The following is a 6,000-nucleotide window of genomic DNA, read 5'->3' on the forward strand; positions in this document are numbered from 1 at the left end:
TCATTTATGTGTCTCCTTCAAACAACAGGTCAAAGAAGACACAGAAATGATGAGCAACATCCACCACATTGACATTTGAAATATATACTCCTTTTGTAATGAGCTGGTCCAGAGTGTGTCCTCTGTTGTGGGTGGGCTCGCTGACATGCTGAGTCAGACCAAAGGTTTCAAGGACAGAACTGAGCTCTTTAGCGTTTCTGTCAAACACATTATCCACATGTACATTAAAATCACCTGTAATGACTAAACCATCAAAGTCTGTGCATACGACTGAAAGAATCGCAGTAAAATCATCAATACAACTCAGACAGTTCTGGGGAGGTTTGTATATGACTAAGTAGAGTATGGAGGGGGACTGTCTTAGCTCCATTTTAAAGGAAACATACTCAAAAGATGAAAACACCACAAAAGACAATGCACACACCCCTCGAGGGGAGGGGTGTGTGCGTTTTTGGGGTTTTTTTAGAAATAATTTAGTCACTTTTTGTTTAAATTTGTTTAAATTTAGTCACTTTTTGTTTACTCATGTTTCAGATTCAAATTTCAAGTTGGACGGAGTTAATTCCACTAGAATTGCATTACCTGTGCTTTTGTTGAACCATGTTTCCATTAAAAATATGAAGCCAAGATTAAAAGAAATAAAACCATTGATTAAAAAATATTTGTTACATAAAGATCTGACATTGAGCACAGCAAGTTTCAGATTAGTTTCAGTAGGACTGGATGTTATTGTCTTACAGGGAATGTGAACTAAATGTCTCTGATTGGACAGTCTAACTGTCCTTCTGTTAATCAGTCTATGAGGTGTAACTGTAGATACAGCTCCATCACAGGGCCTCAGTCTGATATTATCTTTATCATGACTGTATGTCCTGGGACAGCAGAGGCTCTGTGTGTCCTAGCTCTTGGTGATAACAGCTCTGGGGGGAGGCAGGGAAGGACGAGCAGAAGGGAGTTTGGGTAAAGGACCAGGTGAGGGCCGAGGAGATGGAGCAGGAGGAGTTTAGGTGAAAGATGAGGCGGGATGGATAATACTTCTGCTGCTGCTTCATCTGCTTCTGGTACTACTGTTGATGCTGGTATTTTGGCCAGTGTGGCTACATCAGTTTCTGCTGCTTGCAAAAGTATTCATCCCCCTGGAACTTTTTCACATATTGTCACGTCACAACCACAAAATCAAATACATTTTCTTAGCATTTTATGTGAATGAGCAACATAAAATGGCACAAGTGTGAAGTGGAAAGAAACATTTTACAAGATTTCCACATTTTTTTAAATAAAAAACTTAAAAGTGCAGTGTGCAACCAATCGCTTTTAGAAGTTGCCTGGTATTGGGAAGATTGAATGTTGACCTAAAAAGAGTCCACCTGTGTGTAATCTTGTCTCAAAAAAAGATGTCCCAAGCATCTCAAGGAGCTCTGTTCAATCCATCATCTGGAAATGGACAGAGTATGACACAACTGCAAACATACACAGACATGGCCGTCCACCAAAACTTACAGAATGATCAAGAGCAGCACTCATCAGAGATGCAGCCAGGAGGCTCATGGTGACTCTGGAAGAGCTGCAGAGATCCACAGCTCAGGTGAGGGAATCTGTTCACAGATTCCCTACACACTACACAAATCTGGTCTTTATGGAAGAGTGGCAAGAAGAAAGCCACTGTGGAAAACCATCCATAAAAGGTCTTGCTTACAGTTTGCACAGCAAACATGTGGCAGAAGGTGCTCTGGTCTGATGAGACCAAAATCAAACCTTTTTGACTTAGGGAGGCTGAATACTTTTGCATGCTGCACTTTTCAGTTTTGTATTTTTTCTTTTTTTTTATCTAGAAATGATGTATAATTTTCTTTCTACTTCACTCTTATGTACCATTTTGTTTTACTTATTCACATAAAATGCATTGAATGAAAAAATATTTAAATTTGTGGTTGTAACTGCGATGAATACTTGTGAGCCACCTTATTGCTGGTTACTGTTACTAACAGTAGTGGTAGTACAAAAGCTTCAATAGCTCATATAATTGTTAAGTTATACTCACCAAATTTTAGCAGTAGGTAAACTGAACCTTCCGAGATTTTTGGCAGTATATTGCCAAAATATGTTATAATTGTTCACTTACACTTGAACTTATCACTACTTAAACTAGGGGAAGTAAAAATGACCTAATTTTTAAAAATGTTTTTTAAGTGTCCACCATTTTTGGTTTGGCCCTGAATCACCCGATCCAACACACTTTGCATAACATTTGAAAGCATTTCCAGGCTGGTGGCTCTAGCTGATGGATCCTCGATATTACGTTTTATGTAGTTACTGAGGTTTATTCACAAACACCTTTTCTTTAAGACAGCCCCACATGAAGAAATCAGGACTAGTCAGGTCTGTGGAGATCACATACTGCCCCCTGTCTTTGAAAACTACTTATTATTCCTTTAATGGCATTTACTCTTGGGGCATCTCTGTAACACCGCTGGATTTCTTGTACCTCGAGGTACCACTGTACAATGAGGGTTTGTTTCTCGGTGCTATATTTGCTCATATCAGTGTCGGAAGGGTAGTTCTAAATGCTCTGAAAAAAATAAATACATTAAAAATTAAATTAAATAAATTAAAAACAAAAGAATACAGATTTTTTTTCAACTGTCAATGACTTTTGGGCCACGTGGTGGTGGTGTTACAGCAGTTTTGACTAATTGCTGCTGCTACTGGTACTATTGCTGTTGCTGCTGGCAGTACTGCCACTGCAGCTGCCATTACTATTGCTTCTACTGTTCTTAGTATTACCTACTGCTGCTGCTGACTGTACCAATGCCTCTGCTTCTGTTGCTTCTACTACAGCGAAGGTTGATGGTACTACTGTCACTATTCTTAATTCTGCTGCTCCTGCTGATGGCTCTACTATTGTTGCTGTTAGCAGTACAAGCAGCAGTAGTATTGGTACTAACACTGCTACTGTTGTTGTGACTGGCAATGCGAAATGCGTTGGTTCCCAATTTCAACTGACCTCATGAAATGAATCTTTGTTAAATGCGAGGTTTGTGATAATAGCAAGGCCAGTTTATTTGTATAGCACAATTCGCACACAAGGTTAAGGTAATTGAAAGTGCTTTACAGAATAAGACAGACATTAAAATCACACAAATCAAAACATGAATAATCACAAATAATCATAAAATTAACATTAAAACAGAAAAGTGCAGAATAAAACCCTTTTAGTCGTATGCACAGATAAACACAACTGTTTTGGGCCTGGATTTAAACATTGTCAAAGCAGAGGCCTGTCTCACATCTTCAGGAAGACTGTTCTAGGTTTTAGCTCCATAAAATTGAAACTCCGATTCTCCATGTTTAGTCCTGACTCTGGGACCAGTAGGAGGCCTGTCCCTGAAGTCCTCAGAGTGTGAGATGGTTCATATGGCACTAACATTTCGGAGATGTACTTTGGTGCTGGTCCATGGAGAGACTTACACACAAGCAGAGCTGCTTTAAAGTTTATTTTTGAGCCACAGGAGCCAGAGACCTGAGCACAGGACACATGTGTGAAGTACTTCCTGGTTCTAGTCAGGACCTGAGCAGCAGTGTTCTGGATGTACTGTTCTGTGTTAAGGCTCGTTTGGAGAGGCCAGTGAGCAGGACGTTAGTCGTCTAACCTACTGGACACAAATGCAGGATAAGTCTAACTCTGGCTGTGACAGTTTACCTTTGATTTTGGACATGTTTTTAGATGGTAAAAAGCTGCAGATGTTATTGATTTGATGTGGCTGTTGAAGTTCAAGTCTGAGTCCATTATTACCTAGATTTCTAGCCTGATTTGAAGGTTTTAGAGAGAGACTGGAGGTGACTGCTGACACTTTCTATGTTTCTGTGGACCAAAAATGATGACTTCAATCTTGTCTTGTTAGCATTCATCCATGGCCAGTAGCTTTGGGCCTTTCATGCCAATTCAATTCAATTTCAAGACAAACTATTTGATGGCTTGGCAAGTAGTTGTTAAATTTTGCCATTAGAGTTTGACATGCAGTTTTATGAAAGCAGAAAATTGTAAGAGAAAAATAAATGAAAAAAATATAAACAGAAAGAGGTATACTGATATAATTAAATGAAAGAAAAAAAATTGTATAATGCAAATAATGAAATAATGCAATAATGAAATTACATTAAAATAGAGCAAATACAATTTAAATACAGGGTTCTTTCTGTGTCTGTGTGTGTGTGTGTATACACACACACAAAAACATATCTATATAATACATATATGCATAGACACAAGCAAAGAGAAACCTCATTTCAAGAAGAACTTGAGCTGCACAGATTTTACAGTAATTTAATATTTAAAAGAAATCTAAAATGCAATGAGGCAGACTGTTTAATATCAATGCTTAATTCATTCCATATTTGTGGACCTCTATAGCAGACACTAAAGCTGGTAGTTTAACTTTCTAAATTTCCCTTTTAATAAGCACTTTTCCTTGTGTTGTGCTGATGATTGCAGTAGGATAAGGTCACAATCGACAGTTTAGTGGACCACACTATACATTGGGTTATACATTCGTTTCGGAAAGCTTCAGGCTGCCATATTTGTGTAAGAGTGAATTTGGAGTCTGGAAAGGACCAGGTGATTGCCCTTATAGCTTTTGCAATACCCGTTTTGCAGTGTAAGTAGGAAAGGTCCATATAGACCCTTGTTAAAGACTCACCTAAATTATTGCAATGTGATATGGTGTCAGTGTTTTGAACGGAAGTACATGTGTTATTTTAAAGAAGGCCAACAATTTAAATTTTAAACATTGAGCTGGTTTATAAAAAAACAGAAAAAAAAAAAAAACAAAGATCAAAATATATTCCCAGGAATTTAGTAGTCAGTTTGTTGGATAACTTGGCATTCTTACACTAGATGTACATCTGATTGGCAAGAAGACAAAAATGTTAATGTTGCATTTGAACCAAGTATTTACCTTTACAAAGATGTTCAAACTCATCTGGCCTATAGAGGGCTTGAACTTGTAACCTTGGCATTATTCACACCACTTTATGCAAAATCTGAAAATATGGCATGTTAGTGCAGTAGTCTGTTTTACTGGTTGGAAAACTAAATTGATGCTTCCCAATGCTGAAATCTGTCAAGTGTCGCACTTACACAAAGATCCATTTCATCAGGCCAATAGAAATTGGCAAGTTTTGGTTTGGGATAGGCATTTATCCATGGCCAACAGCTTTGATCTTTAGTAAACATCTTAGTATTGAATACCGAGATCAAACCTACAACCCTGGAATAACTGCACAATGATCTAACCAACTGAGCTGAACGAACATGTCGCTGTACTTTTTCTAAGTTTTAAGAGTACACTAAAACAAGGACTTGCTACTGCACATGGGAATATTTTCTATTATAGTACCTTCAGGGAAAGTAGAGCAATTTGATTCTAGCACCACACCATTTGTTGAGCTATGCTCAGTGAGACCATCTTTGTTGGGTAAACGTAGCACTAGGTTACCAACACCTGTGTGGGTAAGAATCAACTTAAATACTTGACATTGAGATGTTAAAGTTCATTGAAATTGGCAAGTTTTGCTTTAGAGCACCATTTATGATAGAAGATCAAAGCTGTTGGTCATGTATGAATGCTTCTATGTTGATACCCGTTCGCTGCATGGCCAGCTGAATTTTAAAAGCGCCACACTCGAACAAAATATAGCTCATTAGGCTACATTTAATAGTCTTTCTACTAATGTTTAGGACTGGTGAAACATGGACTTGTAACTGTACATGGGTAGATTTGGTTGGTGCTGTACGTTCAGGAAAACAGTCTTTAAATTGATGCTTCATGAGGCTTAACACATTTGAGCCTGGATTTAAGACCTCAAAATGTCTTAGATTTGTTAACAGTACTACAGCTGCTGATATCACTATTGCCACTGGTGACAGGCACTCAATTGTGGTCCAGTGCTCTCAGGGTGCCGTGTCCAGATAAAGTTCAAGTGAAGACAAAAACAGACACT

The sequence above is a fragment of the Periophthalmus magnuspinnatus genome, chromosome 24 (genome assembly GCF_009829125.3).
Source record: "Periophthalmus magnuspinnatus isolate fPerMag1 chromosome 24, fPerMag1.2.pri, whole genome shotgun sequence".
In the NCBI taxonomy this organism is placed as follows: Eukaryota; Metazoa; Chordata; class Actinopteri; order Gobiiformes; family Gobiidae; genus Periophthalmus; species Periophthalmus magnuspinnatus.